The 17,781-nt window shown below is 40.3% G+C and overlaps 1 protein-coding gene across 5 annotated transcripts in view; it reads left to right on the forward strand.

The window, feature by feature from the left end:
* The first annotated feature begins 488 nt into the window (after positions 1-488).
* The window catches only part of myt1lb (myelin transcription factor 1-like, b), a 134,247-nt gene continuing 116,954 nt past the window's right edge, over positions 489-17,781 (forward strand). For 2 of the 5 annotated variants that reach the window (XM_008399630.2, XM_008399628.2), the window contains exon 1: positions 925-1,461. The gene's annotated coding sequence lies outside the window, so the exon portion shown is untranslated. Of the gene's footprint in view, positions 886-922; positions 1,462-17,781 lie in introns of those variants that run through there. The other 3 variants (XM_017302503.1, XM_017302502.1, XM_017302504.1) reach the window with 3 other exon arrangements.

The following is a 17,781-nucleotide window of genomic DNA, read 5'->3' on the forward strand; positions in this document are numbered from 1 at the left end:
TGTGTTCGTTACATGAGAAAATATAAAAAGGTGCAAGGAACACTTTTGATAGCATTTTACTGCTTGTGCCTGTAGCCAGCTCTGCCTCAGATCATTGCTCCGGCATCTTTCTGAGTGATTTGTGCCTTGTCTACATTAGAGACGTTTTTTTATTTTTCCCTTTTGGAAGTTGTCTTCCCTGCAAGTTCTCACATTTTCGCTGTTTCTGGACTGCTTCCGGAGGATTCTTCACTCTGGTCTTAACATTATGCACTTTAGCCAAACCAAACCTGATTTCTCACACAAATGTGTGCATTTAAAATGAATGCACCGACGATGTTCCACATGGCTCAGTGTCGTCTCCAGCCCTCCTCTGTTCTCCCTGACTCTCTACCCTCCCTCCCCTCCATCTCTTCCCCGTGGGAAGATCTGACTCTGAGAGCAGACAGTCTGCAGCCCTGAATAAATGTATAAGAGAGAGAAGGGGAAGGGAGGGTGCATTAGCAGGCAGAGGGAGCGCAGGGGCGGGAGTGTTGGAGGATACATACATGCCGAGTGTACAGAGAAGAGCCAGATACACATTAGATAGAGAGGAGGGAAGCAGTTCAGCTTGTATAGGACCAAGAACGGAGCGATTCAGCTTCCTTCAGCTGTCTCTCCCTCTCTGCACAAACACATGCTCATACACACTCCCAGTTTCTCCCCCTGACACACACACATACACACACGCGCACAGGAACAATTGCTTTAGGGTATACCAGTCGGCTCTGGCAGTCCTCTCCTTTGTTGTTTTTGCTATTGGTTGGTCTCAGCGGCAGCACGGCGTGCGCCTCTATCACCGGGTGGGTGAATGTGTGTGTGGAGTCTGGAAGGCAGTGTGTGAAGGATGCCACTGGCTGTACCCGGGTAAGTCAGCTCCTTCCTTCCTCTCTCTTGTCTTTTTCTTTTTGTTCTTTCTGATCTGCAGCCTCTCCATCTCGCCTGGGATTCTCGCCTCTCTCCTCCTGCCGTGCTCATCCTCTATGCACGGTTCTTCTCTCTCTCCCTCCCTCCATCTCTATCTCTCCATGCGAGCTCCCTCTTTCTCTCAGTCTCCTCCGGACTGTGCTCCCTCTCCAGGCTGCGCCTCATTGGTGTGTCCTGATTCCTKTTTTTTTTTTTTTTTTTTTTTTYTTTTCCTCCCCATTAGGCTCCAGGCCCATTGGTCGTCTGCCTCCCAACCATTATCTCCACTCCTCCGCCCCTCTGTCATCCTTTCTGCCTCCGCTCACACTCTCTCCTTCTCTCCCTCTCTCTCTCTCTCCTGCTCTCTCTCTCGCGCTCTCTCCTTCCCACAGTCATCTCTCAAGTCGTGAAAAATGATTTGCATGCAAGAGGAGAGCAGAACTTTGCAGTGAGCTCAGTAAGGGAATTCATTGGGAGTGAAATAAAGGGAAATAGTAGCAGAGGAGGAGGAAAAGTTTAAAGACACGACTGCAGTTGGTAGGTACCTTCTGCTTTCCTCATGGCATTTTGCGTCTTTTCCATTGTTGTTGGCTGATACTGGACTCCGCTTGCCACACTTTGTCCTTCCATGTGCTGTCTGTTAGTCTGGGATTGTTGTTTGTGGTTTCTTGTAGCTCATGGGAACAGTCAGCTCCTGGCATTTTACAGGTGATTTGTTCTCTAAAAGTAGAGAATGTCTTCTTCAATCTATTGCAGTCAAATTCTTATGATACTAGTTCTAATTTAAAGAGAAGTTCTAGAAGTTTTTCTTCTTCTGGTGCGGGTAATTCTGGCAATTCAAACTTAGAATGAGCTTTTCTTGTCATCAACAATTCTGCTAAGAACTAATAAAATACCAACATACGAATATTTCTGTTTTAGAACATTTCGTTATTTAAAATTTAGCAAATTCCTTAAGTTTTCAGTCACTTTTAGTTCAAGCCTCTGCATCTGAAGTGTTAGAGATAAACTGAACAGTTGGACAAGGAGGAAACTGTGAGAAAAAATAGTTTAGATGAAACTATTAGGCTTCAAATAATGGCAAGCTCTGTGTTTGAGTTACATGGTTGGCGTAGCTCATGCACCAGTCCACTTTGTCTCTGTTTTGTGCTTGTTTTGGGAGTTAGTCTTAAAGAAAGTACAGTGCAGATGTTGTGTGTGCTCCCGTGGGTGGTATTTACAGTACAGATGCAGTGCAACTTGCCTCTTTACTATCAGGACACATAACAATGCTTAAGCACAAAGTGCGCCCAACTAAGTGCTCTTCATGTCAACAAACGGCGTAGACAAGAGGTTGGAGACTTCTGGCGATACACAAAGAATTTTATCCTATATTTAATGGTTTTCAGTAATATTTTATCTGGAGTTTCGATTAAATTGTAGGGAAGATGCTTTGCGTGTTGAGGTTATGTTTTCACCTCTTTCATCAGACTGTAACAATGATTGTTGGTGTGTTTAGCTCAGTTTCCCTCCATGTGTGCACAGAGACTGACATGAGCTGCTCGGCGGGATGTGAAGCCGTGTTCTCCGGGATCTTCTTAAAGATGTGAGAGGAAGGCGATGTCTTGGTTGTTATTGGGAATGCGCGTGTTTGTGCCACCGCAGTGCCTGATGTGCTATGCTGAGCTGAGCTGAGCCAAGGACAGGCAGACAGTTGAATGTGATTAAATTATAGTGGGAAAGCACGCTACCTGGGTCTTACCAGGTCCAGCGTCGCAGGAACTCCCTCCCTGCCGTTTCTGCTCATCTCTCTTTCTCTCCCTTGCTGTGGAATAACAGCAAACGGACCCAGCCCCTGTTAATCATAACAGTCTGGTTAGAGCTGGAGCCAGGAGGAAAGTCGGTGCAAGATTGAACTGTTGGGTTATAAGATGCACTGTTCACTCTTACTGTGAGGAAAAGTGCAGAGTCCTTTAGCAGTAAAATGCCTCCTGGGGATCCCCTTTATGCAACTGACAAGGATGGGTCAGATGGTGAGGAGCATTATAAGTCTACTTGTCTGGCATGACTGAGCACTTCAACTTAATGTGACTGTAAATACATGATAAATAAAATAAAACATGAGGGACTGTTCTTCAACAGCATTAATTTTCTGAATATTTTGAACCGCTGCTGCATGCATTCAGTGTTTATGAAGAAAAGTACATTTCCCTTTTCTTTAAACTGTAAATTGCACTAAAAGTAAATGAAGGGGGAAGCCACTGGGACATTTTTGCCTTTTTTGTTTGATTAGCATCGGTTTGGTTGGAAGAAGACATAATTTAAGAGTGTCATCCTCATTAGCGATGCGCCAATCAATCTGCCAGAGAATTGATTATCAGATTTGGCCGCTTTTCCCTCCCGAATGGACATCAGGTATATTTCTGAAATTTTTTATTTTTTTTCCATGTTTGTTGAATGCACCAAAACTACAAACTGCCCCCGTTTCTGGTGGGAGCATCAACCAACAACATGTAGTTCAGTTAACTTTTTTTTAGTTTATTGAAAACCTGAAATCCGTGTAGGTCAGGAAAAGTCAGATCGGTGGCTCTCTAATCCCAATACACTTTCTTTTCAACGATCATTGTGATGTAACATCTAGTAGCTGACATATTTAAAATTGAAGAGACTAATGTACATATATCGTTTATTAGCTTTACAAAATAGTTGCTGTAAAAGACAAACAAAATGTTATTTAGTCTGGAATAAACCTGAGATGCAGTGGAAACCTTCCTAGTCCCCTAGAGGAAGACTTGCTGGTGTACGAGACGCAGCTTCAGACAGTGCTTCTTTCAGCTCCACACCACTGAATCTCTCTAGTGCAGAGCTGACGATCATGGCTCCCTGCTGTGGGATGGCTTATATTCTACTTTACCCCTCTGTAGCTATTTTTCCTTTAAAATAAAGAATACTTGCAGAGGTTTAAATACTCATTTTTGTTTTTATGAGCTATTTTGAGAAAGCCGGTAGGACCTGCTTGTCGTTACACCGGCTTTGTAAATGTGCATGTGGAGATACTGAAGGGAATCAATGTGGTCTTCCAATCAGTCTCAGTGACATGGTCACGCTAGGGTGCAGAGGAGAATGATCTATTTGAGCAGGCATATTGTCAATACTGACATCTACTCAGTGTAAGATGTAGCTTCTCCCGCGTCCTTCACACATACAGTCCTGCTGCGCCTGCCAGTATACACATTATTAATTATGGTATATTCCTTATTCTGATCCAAGCTCTTGATTTGGATTGAACTAGAGGAAAAAAACAAGAATTTGGTCATTTTGAAACCGAGTCTTTCCTTCCATTTTAATGATAAATAATAATGATTTAACTTAGGTGTGGGCCAGTATGAGATTCCTGTTAACGATGATATTGATAAGAAAACACCACAGTTTCAAGATTTCAAATAAAAAATAAACATTAAAAAAATTAAGCGACTATTATTCTACATGTGCTGATAAAGCAACTTTTGATGTTTGCCATTAGAGCAATATCTGAAAGAGTGTTAATTTGATTTGAACCCAGACTTGTCCAAAAATATAAATTAAACACTTTTTAAAAAAGTGTTAAACATAAGCAAATAGTTGGGTTATTCATTTGGATAGCCAGTCTGCACTCTACTGCTTAACAAAGATGCTACTGTGTTTTAAAAGATTGTTAACCTAATGAAAATGATTCCCACATCGTGACACTTTTATGAAAAGTTTCCAAGCAACTCAATTTGTTGTTCTTGTAAGTGCAGAAAACTTTCTGGAGCTTTCTTTAAGCTAGCAATGCACAGCAACATGTTGGGGAGGGGAAACACTGCCTAACTCTTTAAACTGCAAACAACAAAAGAAAAAAATCTCTGTTTACCTCAGGATTTTCTTTGACATTTTATCAAAAGAAGTTCCAACTAAAGGAACAATTTTAATCCGTAGTTGTTAACATTGACATACCTTTATACCAGCCCATGTCTTGATTTAAGCTTTCATTTGTATACAATAATTAATGGATTGACTGTTCTTTCTACTAGGGTATTCCTCCAGAAAAATCACAGGTGCCCCCGTCTCTCACACATACACACAAACACACTCGTTTTTGTTCTTTTCCTCGGGGAAAACGTGATCTATCTCCTGGCGGGCAGGCCAATTAAAAACCAATCAGGGTGCTTGGAGTGTGCTGGTAATGGGAAAGCCAAGGCAGTGAAGGAAGTGGGGCTGATTAATGGACATTTTCACCTTGTGGCATAACAGCCTCCCACAGGCATCCATCACCACAGGGGGACTACGCTGGCTACACACCTTTCCAGGAGCGTCTGACATGTTGTATAAGTTGCAGATGTCTGACTGTGTGATGATGAGCATAAAGTGCCCCGACGAGGCTGCAGTAGCTTTATATTAACCTGCCTTATCTGCAGGCCATGGAGATCATTTGATGTATGGCAGCATCCTGATTAATACCAGGCTGTGCAGCTCAGCTCCTTTTCATGGTTTGATAACATTCAGGGGATATGCTGTTCACCTGCTGTGGAAACCCAACCAGTTGAATACTAAGTATTTAGGGCAACAGAGAAATTCACAAATTTCTCGTGTTTATATTATCTTTGAAAGAAAGAAAAAAAAACCCCTGTGTTTTCCACAGATGAACATGTTTTTTTTTTATATGTATATATTACAAGTAGACTCAAGATGCCCTTGCTGAGTTGGACTGAAAAGCGTTTGCGTCTTTCCCTTTGGAGCTTTTGTGAAGCTGCGAGCCGTCAGAAGAAAAGTATTAAACGGTGTGAGCAAGGTTCGTTCCATTTCAGGAGCTGCTGTGACCTACTTCACACAGGCTGGCAGCTAGCTGTAAATAAAGATTTTCATAACCTGCTTTGGCCTCTTCCCATTAGCAGCACAACTGTGCCTTGAAGAAAATTACGAGCTCAGGAGAAGCTGAGCAGAACGGTGCTATGATATCATCAGAGCAGGGAACACGAGTCTGATTGCGTTGGTGTCAGGATTACATTAAGGTTTAGCACATCATTTAATATAACCTCAAGGTTGCATAATCATAAATGACAGAAAATGAGACGGAGCAATGCTAGCCATCTGCAAATATTAGGAAGGAAAAAAAAAAGATCATGTGAAAAATGTTGATCTTGTTTTGTCTGAAACAAAAGACTACACTTACTAATGTTCACTGAGTTATATGGTCAGCAGGGGGCAGAGTTGTACCATTTTAATCACATTTTACAAGAAGTATAAAACCGAGCTAATTTTTCACTTTCTGTACTGATATCAGGGAAATTTGATTTCTTTACCTTTGTTAAAAATTGTGAAATCGATTACGATTAACTTACATTTTGGGAAAGTTCTTAGTTTTCTTGTGCAATTTCGCTAACACTTTATAAGCTTTAGCATCTTAGACAAAAAAATATAAATCTGACTTGTGAAATATTAGTAGTTAGAATTCATCAATTTGGTAAATATATTACTAATATTCAGAATGTGAATGCGCGACTTAACTAATGTATAGAAATGTTTAAAATGTTCTTTGAATACTCAATATTGAATCTTAAATGTATATCCAACCAAGAAACAATTGAAATATATATATATATATATATTTTTTTTTCATTGCAACGGTGGTTTCAAATAAAGATCCACACACTACATTGGAAAACAGAATTTTCAACATTTCTCCTCTCAATCACCAACCAAGGGAAAATAGTCTGGTTTCAATCACTTACTCACTGATTGGGGCAACACTAGAAAAGCCAGTCTTTTTTATGCTTGCTGTGGCCGATTATATGCTGAAGTCAGACTTCAGTTTTCTAAATCACAAACATACCCGGAAAATCAGTTGCTGATGAAGTGTGTTGACAAAAAATAAAAAATAAAAATCAAGATGATATCAAAAGTAATAAACAGTGTTTTAACAAATCTGGAATCTGTGCAGAAGTTTCTAGCTCAGATTTGGTAAGTCCATATTTTAAGGAGGTCGTAATACTGCCCCCACCCGCTCCAAAAAGAAAAAGGAAATTAAGTCACGTTTATGTATTTCCACAATAGAACGTTAGTAGTTGTTCACAAAGCTTAACTGTTCAGTTTAACACTCATCGGTCAGTACAGTAAGGAAACTATCTTTCTTTAATGTAAAAGTCTCAAAAACAGATAACAGACGTCCAGTTTAAAACTTGGTTTACTCTAAATGTGATTCCTGTGAGTCCAAACGGATTTATACTTTTAGCAAAAAGTCTGGAAAAAGTTTTGCGATTGAATCAGATGTAGCATCAGAACCTCCTGACCTTTTGTTTCTCTGGACAATGATAACATGAATCATAAAAGGAGATGTTTCAGTGATAACAACACCCGCCTCCTCAGTACGATGCTATCAGCTGAGCGTCATCACTGAGAGTCCAACTTGTCCCCAGACTCATCAGGTCAAAGAGGCACACAGATCCACCATAGAGAAACAAAAGGAAGGAAACTAAAACCAAAGGAACAGGACGGGCCGAGCTCGTGTAAAAGCGCTGCGTTATTGGAAAATGATTACCAAACAGGCATCCATTATTCAACGGGGCAATCAGGGAGGGCTCAGTCTGTTCATTTATGCGAGCACCGTAAATCCGATTTGTCGGTTTTGATCACTCTGAAATCTCCCAGTCACACGCGGGCAATATTGGGTGAATATTATTCTGTCTAATGGGGAATTGATGACGGCATGTGACACCGGTCAAGACAAATGGATGGCTTACAGGGGTAGGAAGGGGGAGGAGGCTGGAGGTGTTGGGACAGAGGTTTATTACCGATTGAGGCACTATTGCATTTCATTTATAAAAAAAGATTCCAGAGAGTTACTAACACAAGGTTAGGCTTGCATTGAGGGTGCTCAAAGTGATGATAGAAAAACGTATTTTTTTATGATCAAATAGTATTTTATCATTATGGAGTTTTTGGTGTGTGTGTGTGTGTGTGTGTGTGTGTGTGCGTGTGTGTGTGTGTGTGTGTTGAAGGTCAAAGAAGCGCAGTTAATTGAAAATCCAAATGATTTGTGGAGCTCGAACAAGCACACATCTGTGATGTGCGTATGCAAATGAGGGCCTTGTGATCGTTACGTGCAAGAATACGGGCGCGCTTGTGCGCGGCGTCGGGAGGCAGGCAGACATGATGCGCTCTGAGCTGCAGCGTCTCTGTGAGGGTGGCCTGACCTCTGCCTTCAGCTCCGCTTCACGGGACAGCAGCAAATGAGAGGTGTCATCGCATGACAGCAGCGCGGCCCCTCTTTAGGACTGACTGCGCGTCGCACGCACGCAAACACACACATCGGCAAAAGGGCTCGCGGTGCGCAGGCAACTTCACATAAATGCATGCAAATATTCAAGTTGAACCAAGCGCTGGCAACAGTTGGAACATAAACAGACATAAATGCATAAATATTGACACGCAGGCAGACTTCCACAGAGACCCATGGGAAACACGGCCCAGATCAATAGCTTTGCTTCGTGAACATACAGCTTTTGTTTGGGCAACAATGATTTAGATTCAATTTGACCACTTAGTGTTTATGCCGAGCTTTGACCAGCTTAGAAAATCAAACTCGAATGTGAACAGGATTTTGTCAAGCGCTAACTTTTGATTTATTTTCATTGTTCAAGGCCTTTCTGAATGTAAAAAGCCCTGTAAGTTTGGATAAAATGGACCTCCTGCTTAATGCATGTTCTTTGTTGTCTGTTAACTATTTGTCAGAGATGCAGTGACTTAATTAGGCATGGCAAGTTTATTTGTATAGCCCCATTCATACAAAGTAATTTAAAGTGCTTTACAGGAGAATAAAAGAAAGAAACATAAAGTACATTAAAGATAATAACGACATTCATTTCAATTTAAAAATTTAAGCATAACAAGAAAACAAAGAGCGACTGCTTTAAAATGAACTGATAAAATGAACTTATCTTTATGGAAAGCTGCATTAATATTTTCAATCCTGAGATAAATTAACTAAAAGTTTCAGCAAAATGCACATTTCCAGAAAGTTTGTTCCAGAGTTGAAGATTAAATAAATTAAATGCTACTTTCTCTTCTTGTCATGGTGAACTCATTAAGAAGATTGCTGATGACTTTATGGTCAAAATTACATAGCTCTGAAATCTGTTGTTGCCCAGTACCATTCAATGTCTTCTAGATGTTTTTTTTATCTTTCCTTCTTAAAAGCACAGATCACTGTTCACTGGTGTGATGTGATCAATTTCCTTGGTGTAGGTCAGGACTCTGGCAGCAGCATTTTTGATGAGCAGCAGCCTGATTGATTTTATTACAGGGGTTGGTAAAGACTGGTTGCAATCACATCTAAACTACTTAAAACAAAAGCATGCAGTTGTTTTTTTATTCTGTCTTAAAAATATTTAAAGACAATCAAGGGCTCATTTATCAATGTAATCGGTTATTTAAATGTAGATCTGAGTCCTTTATGACACCCAGGTTTCTGGCATGCTTTGTGGTCATTAGCCTCATTGAGTCTAGCTAAGTGCTGACCTCTAACCTTACTATTTCTCAGGCTTATGTGCTGTTGGATTTGTCCTTATTGATTTGACCCATTCACTGAAAAGAGTTCAGACTAAAAGTTGGCAGCAACATTCAACTAGTCATATTAGAAACCACCAAATTTTATTCCGTAGGTAGGTACTCATATTGTGATTATTACGGTAATGCAAAGATATGAGCTCTTCCATCTTTTAGACTGCAGCTGTGGGAAGGAATAAAGGACGATCTTGCACAGAATGCAATAAGATTTGTTCTCATTTTTGTAGGGAGGAAATGTGTGAAAGTGTCTTGAAAAAAATTCTTAAAAATGTGCAATCTGTTATCGCTAACATAAGCAGTGATAATATTGCTCCTGGGTTGCATTCCGTACATTAGCTTTGTGTAGCAGACTTTGTAAAATAATACATAAAATCTTGGTTAAAAGAAAATGCACCCCTTTTAAGTACATCTTTTTTAAATACACAAACCACAGATTTTTTATGATTTTAGTAGATACGTCTATTAAAAAGAATAGCTGAAATCCAAAAGTATAAACAATATTTAGAGGTTAGAACTAGCAAGTTGGAAAAATTAAACTAATTGACTATGGAGTGTTTAGAAATTATACCCAAAATAAAGAAGAGCTGCCATGCAGTTGACTTTTCACCTTTTAATTATTTGGATATGTGTGCTCCAATATAAAAAGTGCCTTGGGTGCCTAAATCCCCACCAGCCAAGACTAGTATTACTTTTCATGAAGGACTTTGAGCACACAGTTTCTGAAATGATGGCCACATGTTTCTAAATAGACAGAGGGATACTCAGAAGAGTCACATTTGTGTTTCACATATGTTTCAGGAACCGATGAACAACCATTGAGGTCTTGGTGTTACATTGTTGATGCTACAAAATTTGATCTGATTGTATGCGCAACTCGTTCTGTATGCTAACTATGCCAGAGCCAATGATCCAGTTGTAAGTCAAAGGAGGTTGAGCAGCTCAAGGTCAATAGAAAATACATTCAGTGAGAAATCAGTGTTATCTTTTAAACATGTATTTGGTCAATTTAAGCTTGAAAATTAGGCATTTCTGATCAGCATAGTCCTGGTCTTTTCTAAGGCATATTGACCCAAAAAGTCAAACTATCAATATTTTATCTGCTAAGTAAAAGACTACTCTATCTAAAACTGCCATAAAAAAAGATTTCCGTAACCCTACAGGGTTTTGAGTAAATCAGTGCTGCATTTTTTGGTCAGTGGTAACTTTATTATTTCAAGGTTAGCCCAGTTGACTAATTAAAAAAGTACATACATTGGGCATAATGTGCTAAGAAGCTGTTTATTGCCCTCTAAGCAAAGAAAAATGTATTTTAGAAAGGCCAAATTTTCATTAGAATAAGCATTGAATCTCCATAATACAAGCTTATTAGGTAATTACACACACTCTACTCGTCACAAAGGATTGGGCTGCTTAGTAAGAAGAGCCACAGTCTAATAATACAGATGCCAAAATTTGCTCAATGTCTGTGTTACTGTTGAGGTGAATACAAAAAATAAAATATTTTAATGTGTTTCAAACCATCTGTAATCAGCCCACGAGGCTTCATGCTCTCAGTAATAACAATCAATAAAGTAGGCTGTAACCGTGCTTGTTAATATAAAATATGTGCTTCTGTAGCTTTCCCTGTTAGTTGCAGGACCATGATAATCTAGGCAATAATTCCACTCCATGATGAAAGCTTCTTTAGTAATAAGTGATGTTTTATCGTACTAAATCTCTAGTATATGAACAGTGCAACTGTTGCTGTACTTTTTATTATTGAAATCTCCAGCTTCGATTTCATATGTGCTTTGTGAGGTTGAATCGGCACATTCATCACACTGAAATGACCTACCTCCCAAAATAACAGCTTCACTGCCTGGAAAGCATTTCCGGAACAGCAGAAGATTAATCGGTGCAGGTAATTTCCAAAATGTTCTGAATTTGTTGGTTACCATACCCCATCAAGAATTGTACTATAATAAAGAATTCAGCAAACTCAAAACTGTAGTGACCCACAGTTTGGTATTAAACTGTGGGTCTTTTAACCTTCCAAATCGCTCATGTAACCTCACCAAGACTGTTAGAGATAAAATTAGTGTAGAAACAAGGTGGTTTGGAACATACACCATAATCGTAGTTGATCATTTGTAAGCAAAGTACACAAGTCTCCTGTGGATGCCTGGAAGGTGTGAGTTTGTTTGTAGGCACTCCTCAAAGTAGGGCATTTCCACCTTCCACCTGTAGGTCGCCTCAGAAGTGGTCTCCTGAAAGTGCTGACAGTGCACCTCTGGGTCTTCTAGTTACAGCTGGGAATGCTCTCCCATGACTGCTTGTCCTCTGCTCCCACTGTCTTACCTTTATCATAGCATGTCTGTCTTGTTTCTGTCCTTGCATGCTCACATATTCTCTCTGCAGCTCCTCCTTTGCCTCATTGTCTCCCTTTGTACCCCCCTTGTCAGTTCTTTCGCTTTAGTTCCAACTGCATTGCATCTCCCTTTTCATTCCTAACCAATTCCCTATAACAGAATTTTCCCTGTTCAATTGTATATTAGTCCAAATATAACGGTGACGAGGGAGGAAGGGATGTCAGAGTAAATTTTTTTCCTCCCTCCCTTCTTTATCTCAGTTCAGTGGTTAACGAGATGGATGGACCGCATATTTACTGTTAACAAGGAGGATGCCATCGCTTCTCATTCTTCCTCACCAATTGTGCCCCACAGTATCATGCATAATAAATCAAATCCTCTGTGTCAGCATCGCTTTCTTTACACAGGCAACAGAGTCATAGAGTATGGTGTGATCTGCTGCAAAATGCAGGAGAAATATGAAGCTAAGCACTCAGAGCCAGCTCTTCGCTCCCCCCCTTCCAGTGCTGCAATGTATTCAGGTCATTGCCAGGTCCCTGTTAAAACGCTTCTTTGGTTTCTCCTCTTTAAGCTCCAGCATCTTGTTCGTTTTACTCAAATCTGAGCAGCCCCTTGCCCCGAATAAATAGTGCAACACGTTTTGCTTCTTTAGTCTTAGCCCTTGCTGCCGTTTTGCTCGCTAGCTCACTCCCCCCTCCCCGTAAGACAGCTCTGCCCTGCCCCGTGTATGTGACCTAATTTTCCTGCTCGGCCCAGCGTTTTCCGATGTGAGTCGCTCCAAAATAGCTTGGCTACAGCAGACCGTGGCAAACTCATTTCCATCTTGCATAACAGAGACCAAACATCTCCCCTCCACCCACCCCCTCGCCCCCTGAACGACATCACCACCGCCACTCTGCCTCGGCTCAATGGCGAGATGGCACTTACTCTCGCAGGCTGAATCTCGTCTTGCCACCTCGCTGTGTGAGGAAGATGGTGAAATTATCATTTTCACTTACTCATTTTTATCCCACAGTTTGTGCATTATGTCTTTTCAGGCCGTCTTAGTAATTGAACATGTCAAATTAATAGATTATACAGCCTTGCTTAGTCAAAGAAGAAAAGATACAGGAATAGGAAGTGATTCCTTTTCTTACTGCAAAAGCAACGAAGTTAAATCAAAGAGGTCCCAAAAGGATTCATGAAAACATTTATGAGATGTAGCTTTGCTCTATAACCTAAAGTGTATTTCATAACGGCATCAAAATAACTATTCATATGCTATTAAAAGCTCATTTAAGTGTTGAGTCCTACAATATATTGTGTCGAGATGACATTGTAGAAGGCTGTAAGGACTGAACACGTCTACTCCTCGTCGCTGGATTGGCTGTGGATGGAGATTGTGAGGAGCTGTGGACTGAGAAAGAAATCATTATTTTACCAATGGCTGCAGCACTTCTTAACATGTTCTATGGGGTGCCTTTCGCCAAGCTAATGCAGAGAAATGGAAACAGATGGAAGGCATGATTATTTGATCTGCAAAGAGTTCCTGGTGGGCTTTGTAGTAACTGGACGAGACTGCTTAGAGGCAGAAGAGTGGGCTGCATACGTCTGTGTGTGTACGTGTGTGTGTTCTGAGGGATGTGCACGGGTGTGGGTGGCTGTTGTCTGTGTTTGAATGTCTGTGTGTGTGCGTTTTGTCCATCTGTTCATGTGTTTGGATGTGTTGCATACGCCTTTGTGAGTGTTTACACGCTTTTGTGTCTCCCTCCAAACATATGGACCTCTAATTAGGAGTGAGCAATGAATAGTGATACAGGTAGCAAGCTCATTCAGACTTTCAAGCTCCGTTTATGGTACTGGCCTCCTGCTTTGATGTGCTGCTTTGCTTTTCGATGCATTGTAAAAGCATTCATACCTCTAGGACTTTCTCACACGTTGAGAGGTTGCAGCCACATTTAAAGCTCACATGTAAAAATCTCAAAAATGTGGCTCGCATATGTATTTTCGCTGATACCCCTAAATAAAATCCTTTAATAAACTGAGAGTTGTCAATGGAAAGCCATGAGAGGTTATATTTGCAGTTTGATTTAAGTCAGGCAGTGGACACAGCAAGGCCTTGGGTAATAAGAATGGTCAGGTCTGACACAAACCTGTAAAACAAAGTTATGAAAGAATTATGCTGTTAGTCAGAGATGATATGAAGATGCGTGGCTCTAATTGCAGGTCAATCCAGGAAGAAAAGCCTTAAGATGTTGCAAAAATACTTGAGACCGGCGCAGAGGTTCGTCTCTTAGCAGACAGTTACATGGGCTGACCTTATCCAGTCCTCAAAAGCCTGTGTCCTTCGTGTTACAGGCATGTTCCTGCTGAATTATCTCAAGTCATCAAGTTATTCAGATCTCTCATATTAGGGGTCAATACCTGTTCATTTGGTTCAGGTCTGTTTAACCAAGAGGAGACCTAAAACATGCTCACTGTTTTTTGACTGGAATCCGGATTCCACCTCCTACACATAAGGCTTGAACTGAACAGTGAAAGGGCTTAGAATGGCACAGTCAACGTCCAGCCAGGAATCTATTCTAGAATCTGTGGTTTAATTTGAAAACTGATATTTACAGATACTTCCCATTTAATCTAATTCTGAACTATTTAGCATAAAAGAATGGGCAAAAATTTCAAAGTGTAGCTGTGCAAAGCTGGAGGAGACACATTTACTGAGGACATGCTGAATATATAGGCTTGACTTTTCTCTTTTTTTTATCGTCACAATTATGTGCAACTTTTTAGTAGTTTTTGACATAAATTCCAATAAAACATTTAAATTCAAATTTTTAATTTGCCAAAGTGTAAAAAAGTTCAAGGAGACTTAGTAACTTTGAAAGGCATTGTATCTTTTCACACTTGCAGAAGCTCTGTTCTTTTGTTTAAAATTTGCTTTGCATATATAGCCTCTCTATACAGCCATAGAATGCAGTGTCAATAGCTCTACCCCACTTTTAAGATAATTTCTAATAAGAAAAATACATAATACACCTATATATTACCATATTGTACAACCCACACAAAGTAAAGAGAGAATTACTCAGTCTCTGTGTTCTTGTATTCATCTCTCTGCATCGCCTGAACTGTTTCAATGTCTTTCTGCCCACTATTCAAAGCTCCATATATGTATCCTCGTCACAGATTGGCCTTGACGTGCCATAGGCGCACACCAGATTATTTCATGCATGTAGCGCACATAAGCATGCATACACCTGGGCAAAACATACAGGCTTTCATTTTTGCCTCTGTTGAATGCACGGGGTCTGAGAATGGGGTGCATTATCACATGTGGCTTCCTGTCAGGCGAGGGGTTGGAGGACGTGGCTGGCTGGTGTGTGCATGCGTGACTGGCGGGCCACACCTGTCAACAGTACTCCGAAGGCGCGGCGGTGATGCTATCTGACAGCCCGACTGCCACGGAGGACGTGCGTGCGTGTGTGACCGTTTGGATGAGTCACTGTTGTGCCTCCACCGCTGTGTTCCCCTGGAGCACCCACTTGTGTCTGACTGGTGGAGTTGGTGCATGTGTTGTTCTGTTTGTGTGCATTATTTATTTATTTTTTTTGTTGTTGCATTTTCCTGGCTCTGTATTCTGAACATATTAACAGCTGGCCTCTTACTCACACAGTAAACAATCACATTGAACCATCAAAATTTTTAGCAATCTAGTCTCGAGTAGTGTTTGCACCATGCCTCTGCAACACTTTCAAATATGTAATGTGCTGAAACACTCACACTCTCCATCTGCTGTGGGCTTGTCTTTGTATCACAGCAATCTGCTTTAATTCATTCAGCTGGATTTACATTAACGAATATCACCTTTGCCATTCTAGTGGAACATGTTGGTGTAATGCAAATCAAGTTGAATTTAACTTATTTTTCCCTGCTATCTTATCCGCTAAAAAGCTGGTCTCTAGATGTGACTGCCAGAGAGCGTTCTTCTGTCATGACCACTGCGCTCGCAGCATTATGAAGCAGTCATACCTTCCGGTGCTCTCAGCAGCACATGCACTTGGCTGAAAAATTCAGCCCAGCTCCCAGCGTTACCTTGCATGTATAATTACCGGATATGCTGCCTGCTGCTGATAACTCTCCCAAACAATGTTTGAAGGGGGAAGGCGGCGATGAATTCCCAATGAAGTGTGAAAAAGACTGATTAAAATTGCCGTGGTCAAAAGCCAGCGCTCCAGTGTGTTCTGCTCTCATGGACCAGGGGAGATGGGGAGACAGGCTCTGCAGTGGAGATAGCAAGGTCTTTTTCTCTCTGTGTGACTCACGGGAATGAATTTTTGGTTTCTATTTTTGTCCACAGCAGAAAGGTTATTGGCAAATAAGCTTATGTTTTGGCCGCTGCATCCTTAGTGCAACTTCCTGTGTGTGTACCGACACTTATTTAGAAATACTTAACACAACCCTACTTATGAAATAGAAATTTTTCATCCAAGTAGGTAGCTGAGCCTTTTTTGAAGGTGAGGTTGTGTAGTTAGGGCAGTCAATATGTTACCTTCAGCAGATGAAAGTCCAGTTGATCCAAGTTTGAAGAATTGGGGAAACGTTTTTAAGGGGTAGTCATTCAGTCTACTATGAATGCTTGCTTATCATATTACAACCTTAAGAAGTGTCAGTTTTTACCATGAAAAAGCTTTTACAGCACACAAAGCAAATGCTTGGTATGAAAATTAAATCAGAGATACACTGAAAAATCAGTTGGTGGCACAGATTATCCAACCTTAAGCTGACCCAAACTGACAACTAGATAATCATAAATGTTTTTTTTTTTTGGGAGGTGCTGGGGTTCTAAAATGCTCTATACTTACCGTAAGTACTACAAGACAGCATCAGCAACACCACTCTTCAGTGTGGACCCAGTTGCTGAGTGAAGAAGGCTAAAATTTTAATATTTTCAGCGAGATGTTTTACATTAGAGTCAGGATGCAAGAAGACAAGAGAAGCTTTTAAAAGAAATCTGCTTTACGTGATGTGTCGGGATATGTATGAAGTTCATTCAGGCTGAGAAAATCTGAGACAGGAAGGCTGAACAATATACAGGATGGTATATATAGCTATGTTGAGTTTTCAAGCTCTATATGTTATGGAGCATTCTGGATGAAAAAAATGTTGGCAACATTCAGAAATATGGTATGGATCTATATTCAGCATGGAAAACACAGAAGACGTTGTTTTAGTTGCTAGCTGTGTTAACCGTCCTAATTGCACGTAAAAGACACAAATGACAGTTGAAAATGTCAACTTTGTAATCACTTTGTCTTTAGTTATAAAACATTCGTAAAACTCGGTCTTGCATGACTTTGCTCTTTTACACAGCACACATGACATCTCCTTTGCTGCTAATATGAATAATTTATTACCACTCAATATGGGAAGACTTAGGGGAAAAAACCTATAATGGTGTTCTTGTATGTAGTTTATAAAAACGGAATCGTAATCAGTTAAAGATGATAACGAAAGCCAATACAGCAGGCCTTTTCTCTGGAGGAGTGAAACTAACTCTATGGGAGTACTTTCTCTGCTAAAAATACTTTTAGCAAAGTTCTTTAGCCCCATTTAACTTTTTTTGCCATCTTTCACACATGGGACCAATTTATTGTGATAGTTCACCATTCTTCATCTTCTTACAAAATAACTAAAATGAATGATATGTTCAATTTTGTTTTTTATAAAAGACAACAAGTTTTGATCATTTATAGGTAAAATTGAGTATTATAGGTAGCATAGCTAGTTAGGAACTTCTTTGGAGTATTTCTTTATGCATTTTCGAGCTTAAAGCACACACCATCACATCAATGGCTCATAGAAAAGGCTTCCATTTACTGTACCTGACAAAATTACAGCAAAGGAGGAACACTTTCCTTTGTTGAGAAGCATTGTACCATTTCATTATCATTAAATGTTTCTCACTTCG

This window comes from Poecilia reticulata, linkage group LG22 (genome assembly GCF_000633615.1).
Source record: "Poecilia reticulata strain Guanapo linkage group LG22, Guppy_female_1.0+MT, whole genome shotgun sequence".
In the NCBI taxonomy this organism is placed as follows: domain Eukaryota; kingdom Metazoa; phylum Chordata; class Actinopteri; order Cyprinodontiformes; family Poeciliidae; genus Poecilia; species Poecilia reticulata.